Here is a 20610-nt window from a genome sequence, read left to right on the forward strand (position 1 = left end):
CTGCGAATCCAGCCCACTCTCTTCACTGGCATTCAAATTTTACGGTTAGCATTGCGCCTTTAGTTTGCAGTCCTGGGGAAGAACTCAAATGAGAAAGGAGCAGCACGGAGGCGGTGGAACCTACCCTGTGAGTGAATAACTGGTCGTCCATGAGAACAGCCCCAGTTTGAAGCAGCAATACTAGGACTTGGCTAGCCTCATACGGTGTCCTTTCTCTTGTGGAGACACAAAGGCACTGACACTACATGGTCAGCCACTGCTGCTCTGAAGAGCTGAAAGGAGTTTTAGTTGTTAAAACCAGAGCATCCCATCACTCCACAGCAGTCAAAAGCAATTCTGTAGAAACAAGAGGGACAGAGAAAGCCCAATTTCTATTAAAAATATTGATGAAATCCAGTGTTATGACCTGTTATGACTGATTTAAGACTTCTATTTTCTTTAACACTTTTCAATTATTTCCCCTTCACACACACACTATTCATCAGCTTAGAAAAATCTCTCTGGCCAGCATGCAGATTTTCAGCCTCAATCGCTACAGTGCATGAGTTCTAGATCTGAGAGGCCAAAAAACATCTATTTGACTAAAGAGCTATAAGGCAGCCATAAAAATTATGGATCACAGAAATAAGCAATTAGTGTTATCTTCAATTGCTTTATTGGCAGTATTCTCTCGTTAGAATAGAGGCAGCAGTAAAACAGATTGCAACATACTGTATAACAGCATATGGGATTTTACATTATAATGCTATTCTCTGCCAAGAAGTCATATTTTCATTTGAATGCATGGAACAGATTATCACAGGGTTTCCAGCATTAGAAGTGGATGACCCTCTCCTCCTCCCTTCCCCCAGCCTCTTGGCTATTAGCAGCCTTTTAGGTTACGACTACATCAAAATAAGCATAGCAGCAGCGCAGTAATAAGGGAGCTCTGGCTCCCGAATATTGACTTGTGCTCCGAGACCCCTGGCTCACGCAGACTGGGCATGTCACAGAGCTATGGAGATAATAAACTCAGCCACGCAGGCAGCGGGCAGACGCGGAGCTGAGGCTTTGCCAGTCTTTTCACCCAGCTGGCTTCAGCTCCAGAGGAAGCTGCTTGCCCGCCCATCTAATCACAGCTGAAGTGCCACAAAGGCAGCCACTAGCAAGAGGGCTGGAAAGAAAACAATAGGAATAATAAGAGGGGGAAAAACAGATTCTTTATACTGTATTTAACACTAGGGGTATTTTCTGCAGTTTGTGGCCGTAGCTCATCTCTACAGGGCGGCAGCAGCGTTTCGGGGCCAAGAATCCCATCCCCACGGGGCGATGCGCGAGGCCAGCAGTTCACCTGCCCATTGGTGAACAAACAGGAAAGGCTTTATCATCCCACAACCGCTCTGTTCCAATACAAACCAGCACAGTACAGGACTCGGAAAGCCTCAAAAACCAAAGAGAAGTTGCACCGGAGTTGCGCTCGCAGCTGCTTCATATATGCCCATCACCAAATGCACTTCTGAAACGCCGACGTGTTGATGAGCAGAGGGAAGAGGGGGGAGAGAGGGGTTAAACGCTTAAACAAAACGCTCTGGGGGGAAAAAGCACTTGCCTTTCGAGGAACACAGGAACTAGAAAAGCGAGAGGCATAGGTAGTAATTTACCAGAACAAAGAAACCGGATAGAATTAGGTTTTGTGTGTTACTATTTATTCAGCTCTAATGAAAGCCAAATAATTTGATAAAGCCTCAATTCCCATCTGTATCTCTGAATTTCTGCACATATCCAAGACACAGATTTTATGGGCTGCATTTCACATTTCCAAATTTTCATTTTAATCCTGGAATTCAGAAGTTGAGCATTGTTACCAAAGCAGCACTATTAAATGATGAAAAACAAATTAATATGTTGAATTACATAGAACCGTCCAATACACATTCTCCTTTTTGAGTATAACTTTCTTATAAGGCACAACTACAATGTGTTGTAGTATCCTGAAAAGTGGAAGAAAAAGTCCCTTTCTCAGCAGTGATTAAAGGTGTTTAAAAACAGTCTGTCATCCTCTTAATTTCTGCTGGGGACAGTCAGTTATTCGCCACAAACGTCAGACCGAAACTTCTGCCTCAGAAAGAGCTACAGAAATACTGGCAATAAAAAAGTGGGTTTTAAAATGTTCTGGAGTTTTCTGGACAACTTGCTGAGCAGATCAGCATGCAGGATGTGCGGGTGTGGGAAGATGAGGAGGATTTCTAAACTGTTGGAGAAAACTCATGTCCCTCTGTGGTCTGTCCCTGCTCCTGAGACATTTTATTCAAAGACTGAAATACTTTGAGAAAGCACATTTCGTGAGGCATTTGTCAGGCATTTGCCCAAAAATGCTCACAGAAGGATGGGAACACTAGGGTAACCCTAAAATGACTTTGCTCCGTCCTCACCAGAAAACGTTAAGCCCAGGCCTTCAGCTTTTCATTTGCCAAAGGGCGGTGCAATCCAAAATGAGCCACAGAACAGATGCTCTGGTAAGAAACACCCAGCTAACAGGTACATATTGCTCTAGTGACCAGAAGCTTTCCTATCGCTAACTTTTCATTTATGTGCCACATGCATTTGGTTAGTTACCTCTCCCTGCCATCACCACCCCTGGCAATAACCCCGAGGGAATTTTTTGTCATCCTCAGTGGTCGCAGCTCTCAGCACTGCTCAGAAAGGCTGGCCTGTCATTCAGGTGCTAAAACATGAGCACTTCCATAAATCTGACCCCATACAAGGATGCGCTTTTATAACACTGAGAAAATTTGCTGGTTTTTCCTCCCTTCTTTGAAAAGCAACGGGCTTCCTGCAAGAGGCTGTCCAATCTCGGTGCTCAGTGACCCCAGCAGGATCCGATGGCACTGTGTGTTACACAGGATTGAGCTGTTTGGGGAACTGAGAGCGTGAAAGAGAGCAAATAATCTGGTGACTGCTTATCACTATGCAAAATTACTGAAGGTAGCACAAGCAACAAGCCCAGAATGCTTTGGAAAGACGAGCTTGCTCACATATAAAATCCATATAAACCATCTGCTTTTTGTACAACTAAACTCTGTATAATAGCAACCTTTTTCCCCCTTTCTCTGTATTTAGCAGCTGTTGCAGCCCAGCTCTTGAAAAAGAGGAGTACACATCACAAAGCCGTGTTGGAATCAAGCTGAGCTTTCTTGTCTGTGTTAGGTTCCAGGCTCAAGGGACTGCATGTTTTGAAAATGTCACTGTGCTATTTTTTCACTGAAGGTGGGCTTACCAAGTCAGGTGACAAAAGCTACAAAAGACAGTAGAATGAAAAGATCCTTCTATCCTACTTTCGTGTCCTAACCATTAGTGCTATTTAATTAAGCATTCTTCGAGAGAATGCAAAGATGACTACAGTTTTCTAAAAGAATAACACTTTGCTGAGCAACTGTCAGGTCCCTGTCATCCTCTTATGCAAAGGCAAGATGAAGGGCAGCTCTCACAAAATAGTCAGTGGTCACTGTCTTCTCAAAGGAAGCACCTGCTAGTCTCTAATCTTATAACCTATAGTCCCATACAGAACATCCCGCCCATCCCTGACCAAATCTTTGGCAGGGTGTAAGGACAAGTTCAGGCAAAAACGTTTTAATGTGTTCCAGACAGTATCCAGTAACTGAAATGCTATTTTAGGGCTGCACGGTAGCTTGCTCCAGGAAGGGGGCTGATCTCACATTAACGTGCACACATACTTGGATTAAGGGCACTATGTAGAGAAAGGCTCCTTTTTTCCCATCCCTCTATTCCCTCCCATCTGCTCCTTTCCACAAGTCTCGGGATCTCAGCTAACCAGAGGCTGCAGCACTAATGGGAGGGGGACTCATCTTTCCTGGGGAGGAAAAGAAGAGAGAGAAAGTTGTTTTGTTTTGGCTCAGCTCTGTAATGAATTTGTGGGTTGCAGAAATTGATCTGTCATAGTGCAACAGATTGTAGCTTGATCTGCCAACAAATTGCAAGCAACAGTAGGTAATGACTAATTGCAAGTGTCAGGGTTTTTTCTTTCTTCCCCTTTTTTTTTTTTTAGGGAAAGGTAATCTTTTCTCAAGGAATATAAGAACTGTGATTAAATGAACAAAGGCAAAAATAGAGAAACTTGACTTTTTTTTTTTTTTTGTATAAACATTACTGATAAATAATCTGTACTCAGGTTACAGTTTATACCCTACAGCCTCCTTCTATCCTCCTAACAGTCTCACCCCTTCCTTGGTTCACGTCCTCTGCAGGACTCAGGACTGCCCCACTCCTACCAGTTAGGGCATCCCAAAACTTTTGATATCAGTCTGCAGAGACTCCTGGACTGCAGCAAGGAGTGTTGCTGCATGCTCACTGACACACTGGCACAGTCGACGCAAGGAGCTTCACCTGGTTTTTCATAGAAATGGATTTGCAGTTAAATCTGTCAAGAACTACAGACCACAACCAACCAAAGTTTGGTTTCTTCTTTGCATGCAGCTGGGTCTGTGCTCAGATAACCAAATGGCTTGACCACAAAAAGTGCCAGCGAGGTATAAGTCCTGCTGTAGCTTGTCTGACAGCAAGGAGTACAGAAGAAGTGAGAAGCTCTGCGGGGTCTCACCATTTTCTGTCCTCTCCACACAGGCCGAATTACAGCACCAGCCATATGCTTAGGGTGAAGTGCCTCCCTGAACATCTATAATCAGGACCACACGGATAAACAGGATCAACGACAAGAGCAACACTCACCCAGGCCATGCTAGAAGAGATTCTCTTCCCTCTTTCCCCTGAGCTGACTGCATTTCAGGGCTCCTTTTCCCTTTGGCAAAGCCCCAGTCCCACCTACTCTTCCAGATTTGTCTTTTCTGAGGAGCAGGAGGGGAGGAACTGAGGTGCAGCAGAGCCCACCACCCTCAGCATCTCCTTTTTGATCAGCTGATAGCCTCTATTCCTGCTGGCCTAACAAAAGTGGCTGAGAAGCAAAGCAAAGTAAAAACTTACACAAGCTTGTCTTTTCTCATTTTCCTGCTGAGAAATGGTTATAGCATTTTAACAATGCTCTGCCCAATTCTGCCTTTTTTTTCCCTCTCCAGGACAAGCAGGGCATCCTGGAGGTTGGTCTGTTAGAGCCAACGTCCTCATTACCACCGTGCTTCACCATCAGTCTCTTGACATCAGTTCCCTCTCTGAAGGCTGCTGTAATTTGTGCTGTCTCCCTTGTTTTGGTGTAAAGAAAAGAGAAAGAAAAGCAGCTTTTTCTCATTTCCAATTTTTCTGTTTCTGGTTAAGTCAGAAAATCAGAATTATTCTCAACAAACACTGGATGTTAGGAAGTTTACCCACAACTCAGTCTGTGAGCAGGTGTCATTGCCTGCTTCCTTCCTCATCATTCCCTGAGGTCCACCCATGATATTGCTGTTTATCCCCTACAAAGACATGCAAATGAAGGGTTTTTAATATTAGCGGGGTAAGAACTGGGGGAAGACCAGAAACATCTATGGGTATCGGACTAAAATAGAAAAACCTAGAAGAAAGCAGGCAGGCAGACAACACCAGGGAATATCATCAAAAGTAAAGCTTAGGAGGGAATTCTGGCACAGAAGAAGGGAGGGAAAAAAAAAAAAAAACAGATCTGAAATGAAAACGATTGAAGAAGAAGAAAAAAAAACAACATTGCTTTTTATTCATTGTCATCTTTTCCTTCATCACTAGAAGTTTTGACTCCTCTGCAGCAGCTCACTGGCCTTGTAGCCTGTGGCAGGGTCACTGAAGACCCTCAGAGTTACAGTGTGTGCAGACAGGAGGAGACAGAAGCAGAGTCAACCCCAGAAAGGGCACATGGATGAGCAGCACGGTGTCACCTAAATGCCACACTTGTGTTCTTGAAAGGCAGCACATTTCAGAGGGAAAACATACATCCACATCTTGATAGCTACAAGCTTGCTTAAAGTGCTTACATTTATTGTAAAACTGTCTCAGCTTTTCAACTTCTGTGCTGCAGACAACTTAAAATCCAGATTTTCAGCGCAAATCTCCAGCTTCACATCATCACCTATATCTTTTACATTTAAACACTACATGACAGCCCAGCCATTTGACAACAGTAATATAGTGCAGCTAACACGTACATAGCACGGTGTTGACAGGGGTATTGTGATGAGCTAGCATTGGTCTAGACAAGAGCCAAACATCGGTGCTGTGAACAATGGAACATCCTTTACAAACCACAGGCAAGAGGGAGACAGCTTTCAGGAAAAGGGAGAATTTCACTTTGGGGTGGACGGTGTAGGTCATGTAGGGTAAAATACATACAGCACAAACCTGCTGTATAATCGCAGGGCAGGGCCAGCAAGGGTAATGGCTGATACCTAAGCACTGCCTGCACTCAGCGCGCCGAGGAATTTCATTCACTGTGAATATTCAGAAATACAATCATAAAATTCAGTGTTTGCAAGTACCTGTGCTAATGTGATTTGACCTCTCATTGTTCAGGTAAAGCAAACATGACAAGGTCACTGCATATTTCAGCTGCAGTTCTTTTTATTTTAATATGAGAAATATTTGTGAGCTTTTTTTCTATACTTTGCTCAGACCTCTTCAGCTCAAATTCACTTAGTAGGAAAGTGCTTATGTTCCATTTAAGCAGAAGCAAAGTCTGTGTACTCAAATATCCTTAAAGGAAATTGTATTTTACAGATCAGAGATAACGTTGCTAACAACAAAGACTTTCTGCCTTTCCTCTGCCAAAAAAGTCAGAAAGCTTGCAAGTAACTGCAACCACCCAAATAAGAGGTTAAGAAAGATTTTCAGTCTGTTCACAATATTTTATTATTGTAATTCATCTTAGAGGGAATTTAACAAAAAACGAATCCTAAAATTCAACTACGAGTCACCGGTCACAGCAAAGCAGCCTCGTAAATTTTTGTATCATTTAGTAATGAAAAGTAAGTGGAGAACAGGAACACCCCAGTGACTAAACACGAAGTTCAGATGCAGTACAGTGTCTGTCTTCCATGGTGTCCCGGATAACCCAACTCACATTTTACTGTAACATAAATATATTATTTTTATTTATTCAATCCTCTGATTTTTCTTTTTTCTTTTTTTTTAAGCTTACCTCAAGAGCATTTGCCAGGCTTACAGGAAAAGACACTTAATAAAGTGCATTAATAAAGTGAGGAACATTTAATGATCATGACTTATAATGTTCAGGCTGTTAAAAGCTCATGTAGTACATTGATTCTTATTCTACAGTCACCAAGAGACTAGAGGCAAATAGGAAAGGGAAAATATTCAAAGCAGTTGTAGCTAACTACCCCAAACCAGTTACCAAAATCTGACAAGACTGCAGACAGAAAAGGAGCACAAACCGGAAGTAAACCCGAGACCCTAATGACATCAGAGGCGTCTCTTTGCACAGAGGATTCTTAGCTGATGAAACAATTTGCCGGGGGCAATAACTTAAAAATTATTGCATGATTCTTGTAGGACAGCATCCTGTTTTTGATAACAGCCAATTCTGAACGCAGGAAGGAGAGGCACAGTCCCTCTCCTGCCCCTCTTGGTACCCAACGGTATAACGCTGTACCACGAGGAGAAATGTATCCTCCATCCCAGCCAGTGAATATTTTGTCCCTGCACGAGGTGTAACAACAGCTCTTACTTCAATCCTAGTTAGAGGGGCTAGAGAAGCTACAACTCTGGTATTAAAAGTTAATTTCTGTTGGGCTTTATTAAAGTAAGCTGTTTTGGCTTCGTCTCGTCCTGCAGCACTGAGTTCCACGGGTTCAACGCCACACCACGCGTCACGCTCGCTCTCTCGCTCTAATGAATCACTCTTTGGCCCCTTGTTGTTCTATTTTGAGTTCTCTCTTTTTCTTTTGTTACAGGGAAACATAACGAGAAGCAGTAGACCGGCTTGATCCATGCCCTTCATTATTTTATATGCTTCTGCCACATTTCCTCCTGCTCTTCTTCTTTCCAAACTAAATAATAACCCTGCCCTTTTTAATGTAGCCTTGTATGAAAGGCTCTCAGATGGCTCTACACATTTTCTTTGCCCTTCTCTGGACCATTCTATTTCTGTTATGTCTTTGAGATAAGGTGACCAAAAGTGAACATGATTTTCAAGGTAAGGACATGCCATTGATTTATATGGTGGCATTAAAATATTTTCCTCTTTATGATTTATCCTCTTTGACCACCCTTGCATTGTATTCTGTGTCTTCCTGACTGACAACTAGCACTGTCCTACAGAGCAGCCGTCTTAATTGAGCTGACTTCATTGACTCTCAAGTTAGCACTAATTCAAAACACAAAAGCACGCCTGAGAAGTGGGATTTCATTGTACACAATTTCATTATATTTGCCAAGTACACAGCCTGATCAGCCCTGGATTTCCTCAAAATGTGATGAAACGCTGATTAGCCAAAATAATGTAGCATGATCAGCATTTTATGTCAGCTCCCACAGAAATTAGAAGGTAAGTACTGGGGGCTGCAGGGGAGGAGAGGAGGGCAAAAGATGCAAGGAAGGCCAATTTATTCCTGTGCTCGGTTTCCTCTTTTAAACAGGTGCTAAACTCAAACCAGGATCTACCCTGAAGTTATTAAGATTCCTTATGAGGTCTTTATGCAGCACCCTGTAAAATCCTTGAAAGACTAAATATATTGAATTTACTAATACCATTTTCTACCTTACTTTGTCAGCCCTTTAAAATAAAATTCAGAGTCACACTGACTGTTAGCATAAATCAGAGTTCCTCATCATCCTGGAAATACCATTAAGCTTTACATTGCAGAAACTGTGCTCATTTATGCCTGCGACATACATACATGTGCTAGGTGTCCCGATTCTTCTCTGACTGCAGCTAGGCTAATTCGTCTAAGCATTTAAGCCCCTGCTTAGTCAATGCAACATGCAAATTTACTTAAGAATTTCTCCTGGGCTTAAGGCTGTGATTTAGGGAATCACTTAAATGTGCACATTTACTTAATTAAGCACATGTGGTAAACACGACTTCATATGCTTAAACACCTCACAGGACTGAGTGAAGAATGACCCCTATGAAGACAATGGATTTACAGTGGGGCACAAAAGGGGAGGTTTACAATTCTATTTTTAATGAAATTTTTCAAACCAGCCCTTAAACCTTACCATTTAGATCAGCAATTCTTCATGTTTACATCATCAAAGATATCGAGACATCACTGGGATCTTGCTGTTCCTTGTTGTTCCTCACAAGTAGCTACTGCAGAAGGAACTAGGAGAGAGGTTAACTTTTCTCTATCTTTTTTCCTCTTTTAAAAATCTGTTGATAAATGTATCACTGAAAGGCACTGAATCAGAGCCCAGAATTTCTGAAATATAAGGATATGCAGGATGCGAAGCATGCACAGAAAGAACATATGCTTCCCCAACGTCCTGAAATCTGCTGCAGGCCTGATCTTGGAAGGACCATCTCTAAGGGCAAGAGAGTAAATGAAACCTGCAATCCCTCTGACAAACAGGGAAGCACAAGTGCCCATGGAGGCAGGAGTTTTACTGCTACAAAAACTGGGAGCTGAACCAAGAACACCAACATATTTCACAACGGCCACTGGGAAGACATTAGTCTTTTGCTCACTGAATTACAAGTAGGGATAGGCAAATTAACTTGAATACAAAAAAAAAAAAAGACAAAAAAAAAAAAGACTGAGCCAAACATTTATCCAAAACTTTATCAGATATATCACAGACCTTTTTATACCTTTGAAAATGGTCATACACTTTTATTATAATTTTTCAATATTGTATATTCTTGAGCTTCCCGGATTTGGATAAAAGTACCTGAAATGTCAAGATACCAACTGTTCTTGCCGTATTTTCAATCTGTTTTACAGATTTAAGAGACTCAGATATTGAAGGTGCAGTTAAGCTTGCCCAATGTGTACAACCTGTAACTGACCTTAAAAAAGCAATTAAAAAAGTTATCATTTCTACCCTTGCATTGCACCAGAGTCAGAGGAACAACCACATGGAAAGCCTAAATAATATGTAATGAACAACAGACGGAAGGGAAAATTTAGTACCTTCAACAGTATCCAGTAAACCTTACTTTAATGTATGACAGAAATAAGTATTTGACTTAGGCACTATCATAAGACGAGGGAGAAAAGAGTTTTTTCATTTTTTTCTTTTGAGTTTAATGTCAACCAGTACACTGAAAATGTAAGTATTACATTATTCCCTTGACCTGTCAAGAAGAATGAGGAGGAAGAAATGTGGATTCTTAATTGTAGGATGGAAAAAAAAATAAAATAAGGTGCTCCAAAAAGTGAAAGGATCCATTTGAATGAAACAGGTATCCACTTCAGGCTTTACTGGAGTACAGAGATCCTGACCAAGAGTGGCTGTTTCAATCCAGGTGTCTTTATTAAGCAAAGATTGACATACATGCCCAACATGAAGGAGCTTTGTGATTGGTAACAAATGTCTGCCAAGGCTATGATGACAACAAAGCAGTAGACATATGTAGCTTTCAGTAAATGTGATTTGAACATAGGTCTTTAGAGATGAATGGCTAGCAAGCTGACTTGCTTGCCAGCTTCACCTCACTGTCACCTAACTTACAACAATTCCTTAGAGGAAAACACATTATGTAGCACAATGCCTGTAGTAAAAAGAATTACATGTACTAAAACTTCCAGGCACCACATGGTCCCTGCCTTATTCACAGACACCAAACTAGTCTGTCAGGCACTATGCACTGAACTGCTTCTGTTGATTTTATTTAGGCAACATCTTTTGAAATAGCCAGCATAAAATGATTACTACAGAATTATCAGGTGTATGGCAATTAAATTCAAATGATGAAAATTTTAGTCTGTTTTGGTGACTAAGGCCTTAGGTCAAATGTCAAAATCCAGACACAAATGGTGGGAATTCAAAGATCAAAGCAGATAATGTCTGGAAGAAATTATTTACACTGCATTTTTTTCAACTCACTTGCACAGCCTTAGTTTATAGCGTTGAGGAGACGGAGGAGCACAGCCATCCTGACACAAGCCCTAGGGAAGCGTGCAGCTAGCACCAGGCCCAAGGAAGCTGAGCAGCGAACGGCTGGGTCTGTGCTACCTGCGCTGATGGTGTCACACTGACGGGTTGCTCCCGATGCACTTCTGTGTGCTGCTGCCAGGCAGCAAACCCAGGCGTAAGTGCCTGCGGGGACATAGGGCGGTTGAGCAGGTGCCCTGGTCTGACCAGCCAAGGGAGCCGGGCTGCATGCTCTGGGCGAACGGGCATTGACCCCACAGCTGAGAGACACACAGAAGATCTTTCCACTGTCTTTTATATTTGGTATATGGTTAAATGCCTGTTGAATGGAAGGCTGCGTGTAAGGTGGCTCAAAAATGAATTAAAACAATTGCTTCAAAATTAGTATTAGAGAAAAAAAGCAGTAATTACCGTAGCCTAAACCAATTAGCCATGTTGCTTCTTTGTGTAGCCGGTGATGGCTCCTCATCCAAAGAATGATCTGTTCCTGTCACTCTTCTTCAGATGTTACCTTGCAACATGTCCAGCCCCCAACCTCATCAGAACCATTGTGACCTGATATCCTGCAGGTAAAGACTTTCTGCTGATTTATTAAAAAAATCTTATATTTTACTGCTCAAATGTTCTCTCTAGAGCGTGGCCACGTGACCAGTATAATGACAATCTGTCTCTCTGCTAACATTTCTCTACTTCGGTTATTTGTTTGATAAAGTGAGGAGCTTCCCTTTTGTTGCCCTTCATCAGAGCTTAATGTCTTTACTTTGGGATCAATATACTTTATGAATAATTTTATTTCCTTCTATTTTTATGGTCTTTTCTCCTCATTATCATACTGAGTTTATTAGCTGGTGCTGTCAGTATCTTTACCCTGTCATATGTTCCTGAGGTACAGTAAATATCACTTGTGTTGTAATTAATATGCACACCCTCTGCAGTAATTAAAGCACAGACCCCTTCAACCAGCTGAGCTTCCTACACTAATTCCACCTTATCTTCATAATGAACTTATTGTAATCTAAAACTACCACTGAATATTGTTCAGTAAGGATAGAAGAATGAAATCTAATGAGATGCAATAATATTTGTGAACATGTTAATATAAAAAAAATGAATTTAATTAGCCTTAAATCTAATTAAATTTCCTGTACAATCAAAATCCCCCCATTTATCCCACAAAAACACTGATTGTGCAACACTAGTGCCCCTGCGGAGATTTACACAAAGATGGAGACCCAACACCTCATCCTCTACCCATGAAATTCTCACAGATACCTATCTAGAGGGTGTTCCGCCCACGGATCGTTACAGAAAGAATAGAAATCTGTTCGGGGATGTGGTTCACAAATCAGAACAGGAAGGTGAAGATGGAGAGGCAATTCAAGCCCCCTGAAAAGAAACCCACCAATGAAATAGTTTGGCAAATGCTTCCAACAGGGGATGGGGAAGGAATATTGAGTATATAATGCGCAATGGTATAATGCAGAATGATTAGAGGCAGACTGGGTACAAGAAGCTCAGATCTTATTTGCTGAAAACATTTCCATATGGGAGACTAGCGCCTAAGGTGCAGACTCACACAATAGGAAGAAAACTGGCAGGCTACATAGACTGAAAATTGGCTGAAGGGCAAGAAACAAACAGGGGAAGTAAATGGGATTATTTCAAGGTGGAAAGAGGTTACCAGTAGGGTACAGCCCAGCTTTCTAATTATTCACAGTAATGACTTGGATGGTAGTATGGAAAGGATCATTTCCAAGATTGTAGTAACTGGGAAGCACAGTGGTAATAAATACCAACGTAATCCAATAGCCATTTCATTAATAGTTAATTTGAGAACCAGAGAAGTTGCATAGGAAAGTGTTTGCATGTATCATGAGGCAGGATTGAGACATACAACGGCACAAAAATTGAATGACCTTCCCTTGTAAATGGTCATTCTAGAAGACGCTTAAGCAACAGCCGTTGAGCAGCTCCTTGTGCTTTATTGATTGATGTCAATCTGTCCAGTTCCAGAGCGTTAACTTCACTTTAAAACGTGCCCTTTTCTGTCATTCTTTTCCTGTAACCCCTTAAGCATGCCTCATTGCCTACACCAAAAAATTACGTGGTCAGATATTGATTTGTGACTCGCTGGTTGATGTCTGAATAGTAAGAAAATGAATTGACTTCAAGACATGTGGATAAACAAGCAAATAAAACAAACAAAACCAAAAAACACACCTAAATTTCTGCTGAATTGGACTGACACAGTCTGACATCAAACTATGGAGAACTGTCCTAAAAGGAGAAGATTGTTCCCACATTCCCCAGAAGAGGAGAGAGTCATATTCCATAAGCCATTACGGAGAAACCCTTGGTCCTAAAAAAAATTACATCATCATTATTATTTTTTCTGACACATGAAAGAATTCATATATAGATGATTTCACTGACCTTCCAGAGCCTATAAGGCATGGTCAGCCAAGCAAAGAAGGAGGAAAAAAGAATACCACAGTGCTTCATCTGTTCAACATTCACGAGGTAGCCCCCACAACTCAAAACACACCACCACAACACACAAAAGCTCCTTTGCTTGCCAACACCGAGAGCACGTACAGAGCATTCTATGCCCAAGAACAGAAATTTCATCCAAGTCTCCCTGCCCTATAAATCGAGGGTTACAAACAGGCCCTTCAGGCCCCTCTCAGTGCCTTCTTTCTGCACCTCGCTTCTGAGAGAAGTGGCAAAGACTGACTGTGCGTGTTTGCTGAAGCTGGTGGACTAAGCAGCAAGCCAATCTGAGCATTTTTAATTTTTTCTCTCAAACTCTACTCAGGAACTGGTGGCCTACTTTTAACCTTTCACTAATATGAAATATTTCAGCTATTACCACTCAAAGCCTTCAGAATTTTAAACTTGGCAGTTCAAACGAGTGCAAAGATTTTAAGCTACAGTGCATCATATCCTGCCAGGGAAGGAGCAAGAGAAGAGAAAGATATAGAAGGGGCAAGAAAAAAGAATGTGCAAAACTAGGAGTGATAAGAGAGCAGAAATAAAGATAGAAGGGCAGAATATCCGATAGCTCTTTTTCTCCTACATCCCCTTCATGAACCCTGCAGTCCTTATCTTACTCCTGCTTTCTACATTTTTACATGCTTTCTTTTTTCCTCTGGCTGCTTCTTTATTTCTAGACATGATCACAGTATTCTTCACTTTAGAAGAGTAGACTCTTATCCTCTTAAACTGTATACCTGAGGACTTCTTCTAGGAGTCTGTGTCCTGTAGACTTGAATGGAGGCAGGTTCGTGCTTTTCAGTCTGCAGCTGAAGTACTGGTACCTCCTGCTCTCCCTTCTGCAGATGCGGGGTGTAGTTGTGCCACTGTTCTGACTCAGTAAGGCATTTTGTGGGGACTTATTAGTAATTATGAAGCTCTTTCACTACTGCAGGGTGTAGTAAAAGAGTCCTGTGCCCATAGGTAAGGATTCCTAGCACCAAAGGATTTACTTGTCAGCAGGAGTGGGTTGCTTGTCTGAGGAGATGAGCCAGCAAGTTCCCAACACCACTTTTCACACAGCTCTTCTCACTGCAGCCGTGTCCGAGGTTACAGCTGTGCCACGCTGGAGCCAGCACAGAGAGCAGGCAGCTACATTTTGACAAGGTTCCTGACACTAAGAGAAAGCATTAGCTTAATCAAACGGATTGCTAAAAATCTCACTTTACTGTCAACTTTGCATAGTCTAATACAATTTTTTGCCTTCCATTCAAGTATCTCCTATAATCCAGTCACAGGCCAGTTCTGGCTGCAGCAAACAGCAAATGCCTGGCCCTGCGGTCCTTCTGCCCTGCAATTCCTTCACTGTCTTTCTCTTTGTAATTCAGAAAGCTCTATTTTTCTGAGTTATATTTCAAATTGTGATCGGCTTTTTTAAGCAAAGAATACTACACTCACATACATATATTTGATCATGTAAGTATGTGACTCCTGCTAGCTCTCAAGAAATTATTTATGATAAAGCTGTGTTCTGCAAGCAACATTTGGAGACCATATCCCAAAGCATTAGAGTGGATAAAAAAGAAAATTATGAGAATAGATCTAACATTTCTTGTGATATTTTAATAGCGAAGAGAGGAAGGAGCAGCCACAGCCTCTTTTGTCACACATGGCTTTCAGACAGTTCAACAGAGGTATCTAGGCCAGCGCTGTGTCCCTGGCCAGGCAGAAAGGCTGGACAGGCACCAGCTAATGAGGACCTCCTGCCACAGCACACAACCTGCTGGGTGGAACCTTCATCGTGGGCCACCGAGAGCCCCTGCGGACTTCCCCTTTTCTCGGGAATCTGGGCTGTGTGATGTGGGTCTCGCAGCTTTCAGCCACACAGAGCTTTCCGCATGCAGCTTGCAGAGCAGCATTGCGTGGACACTCCTGGAAGACAGTCACCAGCAGAAGGATTCAATAAAAACCCTGCAGATTTGCTAGGGGGGCAAGGTTTTAAAAGCTCTCTTTTCTTTGCAAATACAGCTTTTCTTTGTGATTAACTGCAGACACAATGAGCTGCTTGGGTGCAACCTAGTCACACAGAGGCCAGAACTGAAAGTCTGACCTTTTAGCTTAGAAAGGCTGGGTCCAAAACCTTAGCAGGACTAACTACTGACCTTCTGGTCCGGAGCCACCATTGCATTAATTCTAAGCAATTACAATAAAAGTTATTAAGTTTCTGGTTGATCCTAATCTATCACAAATCACTTACCATCCTTTGAGTTAACACAGTCCAACTGTACTCCAATTAGCAGGAAAAAAAAATCCCCAATGAAAACAATAAGGATTTAATACCTGGCCCACTCAGCTGTCTGCTAGCCTAGCTTTTCTGCAGCCAAGCATGGGAAGATTGTCTCTACCCTCTACTGCTCTGACCCAGGTCTCCCTTCCTCTCCACTGCCAGTGTGTTTTTACAGCTACTGCCCTAATCCTTCTTTAACCAAACATTACCACCATCTTGTCCACACATGCCTTATCTCGCTCTTGCCAACCTTACACACGCTTTTGTTCCTCTACTCAAGACAGGACATATTTTACTAATGGCTAGAACAAATTCTTCTGAAGTCATGAGGTGGACCAGTGTTACAGGTAACATCATCAGGCCTTTACATGAAACTGTCTGGTTGAACTAATGAGCAATTAGGAAGTCCAGCAGATGTCCTCAGAACCTGTCCTGGGGTTATTCTAGGTCTCGCAAGAAGCACTCTTCTGACACGGGGATTTTTCATTGTTTTGCAGCTCGTTTAGTCATCAATATTAGAAGAAAAGGTGCGGAAAATGACTGTCAGCTTTCCTCCACATATAACATCCATTTTGTGTAAACGTGAATGACTATTTAAGGTGGACAGGAATGGATAAGCAAGATGCCTAAGTTCATAAAGAAAAAGTAGTCTCCTTAGCATCCTCTGTGTAGTCTTGCTCTATTTCCAGGAGAAATCTATCAGGGATCTCCGCTGCGCTAAGGATAAGGAAGGTCTTGCTAAAGCTCCTGAGGCCAAACACTGAACTCTTACACTGAGCAAGCCCCTCTTGAAATCAGTGGGAGTTTTGTTTCTTTAGAGGCCTGCAGATCTTGTTCCTGGGCAGATACTATATGCAACGAAATAGTGTAAGACTTCTGAGCACAAGAAAAGGCAGCCAGTTCCACCCACAACAGGTGAATGCTCTTTCTCTTCTGTGTGCTCATCCTGTGGGTTTGGGGACAAACAGAAGTGAACTCACACAAATATGGAAATAAATGGAGTTAGAAGAAATCAAAATGAATTTTAAAAGAATGTTTCCAGTCACCTCCCCACCTCACTTACAAACTCCCTACCTCAGACCACACAATAGGAAAACCATGACGACATAGCCAGGAAAACACGATACTGTAAAAAAGTAAGAGGATATGCCGAATTCCAGACAATTGAGTGCTCAAAGGAAAAGAAAAAAAGAAAAGAAAGGGCAGGAACTGCCCCTATTTGCTTCTCTTTAGGTAAGTTTATGCAACTGTTAGCTATTTCACTAGCTGAAAGATTTTCTCCAGCTTACCTAGTCAACAGTAAGCAGGCTTGGATAACTAGGGCAGCTCTCGCTCACCTCTGCTTTTCACCAAATCCCGCAGGATCCACGCACCCAGGGGCAGGTCGCCGGCCCCGCTGCGGCTCGTGGGGCTGCGAGGTCCCAGCCCCTGGCAAGGCAACGGCGCCCGGCTCCGATGCTCCCTCTCGCCGCTAGTCTATGCTGTTGCACCGAGATCCGAGCGGCCTGTGGAAGCTCGGAGCAAACGCCTGGGATGATCACTCCTGTCTCGGTATCTGCTGAATTCAACCGAAGGCTGGTGCGCTCTATTGTTCTGTTCGGTAAAGTATATTTAGCTTGCTTAATTAACCTATATTTCAGACAAGTCACGCAGGCATTCACCTAACTCTGTATGTGCCTTTGTGATTAAACTTTAATGAAAGGGAGTCTAAAGTAAATTCCTCCGTGCTATGGTTGTGAAATTGACAAAAAAAATCAAAATATAGTATCTGTCAGCTGAATTATTATTACTCTGAAGTTTCTCTGAGAAAGGGAAAGATCCCGATCGGGATGAACACAGGGTTGAGAGGAAAGGGTGGTTCTGGTTATGCTTAATAACGGCTCCTTCAGCTGAGACGGGTACGGGGATACAAACAGCTCAATGAGAAATCCGGATGGGGCATAGAGCAAAGGAGGCAGTACACAGCTGTCAGAATAAAGTTTATACTTCTTTGTAATATGTGTGAAAAATCATATAAGTCTTAAGATTTGTGTTTTCTCCAAAACAAATCCACAGTAGTGCTGTTCCTAAATAATAAGAAAAAAAAAAATCAATGCCAGGCAGACTAGCACTCATAAGCAACCTTATAATAGCAAACCAATATACGTCCATGAAGGAAGAAAAAGGGATTAGATTACAAAAAAAAAAAAAAAAGATTTCACTTTCACTTTCGAGCGTCTAGTGGATTCTTAAAAACAACAGAGGGAAAAAATGATTTTGTCCAGTGCTGGAAGAAAAATGCTTTGCCCAGTGTCCTTTAAACTTTCAATTAGAGCAGTTTGAGAGTCACAAAAATACACATTTGCTTGCTCCTCTGTTTTATGTTAAAAAAAAAAATTTAAAAGATATTCATTACTAGATTGAGATGAAGGTTAGTCTGATGAAACACTGGCATTGTTATGATCTTAGTACATATTAATGAACTTTTAAAATGCAAATCATTGACCCACTAGGTGGTCTCATGGTCTCATAAATAGCAATCTTTTGCATTCCAGCATCCAAATACCTAGTTAGAAGCTTTACAGAATGCACATTATAGGTGATACAGACCATAACAAGCACTTTGGCAAGGGAAAAAATGCCATTCCAGCCTATTGTGTCAATTAAAATGAAGGGATTTTTATGTTATGAACCATATGTTCAAAGAACATTACATGTAAAATTACATACAATCATTCAGCCTGTGAAGAACACAATAATCCTGGTGCATTAGTGTACGGCTACTGGTGAAACGCGATACGGTGTTTCTTCCACTCAGCTCGCGTCAAATAATAATTTGGATCGCAGCCATTCCTTCCTTTGTGCTGTGATCCCACCAAAAGTCACCGAGTACAAGATTAGGGCGATTAGATGGGAAAGTAAAGCACCACTGAGTTCTTCCAGAAGTGATGCTGGTGCCAGTGCCACTACTCCCTCTTGCCAGTGAAATAATTATTTGCATTGGTGGTTCAGAGGAGACGTGGGTTAGTGGCAGAAGAGGAACTCAGAGATGCTGTTGGCACACACATCCATGCCTCTCGTTCCCCTCCTAAGTTCTGCAATCTAAATAGACAAACAACCGTGGTCTTCAGGGCCTACAGCAAAGGGCCCCCTACGCTAACATCGAAATGACTTTAGCTGCTGCTGCGTGAAGAGCGCATTTTGAGGAAGTCCATCTTTCGTATTCCTCACCAGAACAAAAAAACACACGCAGAAACAAACCCTGAGCAGTGGTTCTTACAAAGTGTGGCAGCATCCAAAGTACTCAGTGTCCCAGCTGCCAGCGACACAGCCTGGTGCCACCGCTCTGACCGCAAGGGCCTTTGGCGACCCCATCCCGGCGCAGGAGCCTGACTTCAGGGCCACGCGGGGCGCTCAGCCATCGCACTCTGCTGCAGCTGCTACTGCAGGAGCCACCCACGGCTCAAAAGAAACATCGAGGCACAGTTTATATTAAGCCACAGAAAATGTTTACCGGTTTGTAAAATTATTAATTCTATTTTTTACTGATCTGTCTATTTACCAAATTAAGCCAATATATCAAAACTAACGTCTTCCCTTTCTAATTATTATTAATAAACACTGCTTATTTTCCCTTAACAAGAATTCATTTTCTCTTTTCAAATTAATAACAGTCTGAAAGAGCTCAGGCACCACAGGGCCTGATTCCAGGCTCATTTTCAGTGAAGTTAACCTGGAGTAGCTCCAGAGCTTTCAGGTGAGGGAGATTTACAGCTGTGTATGTGGGATCAGGATCTATCCTTCCACCTGTAGGATCTCTCTTTAAAGTTCTTCTGGTATAAACTGCAAGTCAAAGCACTGCACCAATGGAAAACGTCAGCAGCACTACCTTAGCGTGGTTCAGAAGCTAGGGGAACTCCATACACTGATTTTATCACATACACATTTGGCTTGGCTACAATCAGAAAAATCATTCTGCACACTTAAGGAGATGAAGAGATGTGCACAAAGGGCAGAAGCAGTGTTGCTGAAACGCTGCAGAAATACGGTCACACCTTGGGAAGCCTGCCCACCTTCCCATGGCTCCTGGGACGTTCCTCCCACAAACCTACTCCTGCGCTTGTGTCCCGTGCCACCCATCCCATGTCACAGGGCTGGCTGGGATGCATGATGGGGCTCACACAGCCCAGCAAGAGCAGCCCCAGACCACGTGGAAGTGGAGTGAGCTGACACCAGCACCTCTGCCTCCCAGGGAGGCTGAAAGGCTCCCTTCCTGTGCTTTTCCTCTATGCCTGCCACCAGCCACTGGCACAGGACACCACCGCATGACTTGTCCCTGGGGAGCCCTGCCTCCCACCAGTCCTTCCACGACTTTTTACCCCAGTTTTGAGCAGTTATTTGGCTTCAGACTGAGCCGTTTGATTCAAGAGAGCCTAAGATGAACTGCAAAGAAGCATGTGTTGGATTGGGTTTTTCCCCAAAGCCCTGGCTGTTGTTTTTTAAGTGCCCTTCTGACACATGTTTGTGCTTGAGGAGGTTCAGGAACTTACGCCTCTCAAAAACGATGTCCACAGTTTATCCACAACCTTTGCACAGCAAAAGCAACCACAATCAAATACCCTTATGCTACCCAGCATTTAGCACAGCCCTGACCTGACAATGCCATCCTCTCTAGGGAGGAGAGGTAATTTAGACTCCCTGATCGCTTTCTTCTGTCCGACTCGATTGTACTGGACGTTGCTTAATTATACGTGGGCTGCATTTTGCGTTGTGCCTTTTTCTAAATTAAACCTTCCTTTGTCATTTTAGCACAGCTTTTGTACTCCTGTCTTAGCTTCCTAAAGCTGCATCTGCACAGCATC

At 42.6% G+C, this 20610-nt stretch overlaps 1 long non-coding RNA gene across 6 annotated transcripts in view; it reads right to left on the bottom strand.

Annotated features, from left to right (window-relative positions):
* LOC310897017 overlaps window positions 1–20610 on the bottom strand; it is a 102170-nt gene that overhangs the window by 41412 nt on the left and 40148 nt on the right. For 2 of the 6 annotated variants that reach the window (XR_014581987.1, XR_014581989.1), the window contains one exon: window positions 125–336. The exons of 2 other annotated variants lie outside the window; for them this stretch is intronic. This is a non-coding gene — a long non-coding RNA (uncharacterized lncRNA). Of the gene's footprint in view, window positions 1–124; window positions 337–9132; window positions 9239–17058; window positions 19211–20610 lie in introns of all 6 variants that reach the window. 2 more of the 6 variants (XR_014581990.1, XR_014581988.1) reach the window with 2 other exon arrangements.

The sequence above is a fragment of the Anser anser genome, assembly GCF_964211835.1.
Source record: "Anser anser genome assembly, chromosome: 3".
In the NCBI taxonomy this organism is placed as follows: Eukaryota; Metazoa; Chordata; class Aves; order Anseriformes; family Anatidae; genus Anser; species Anser anser.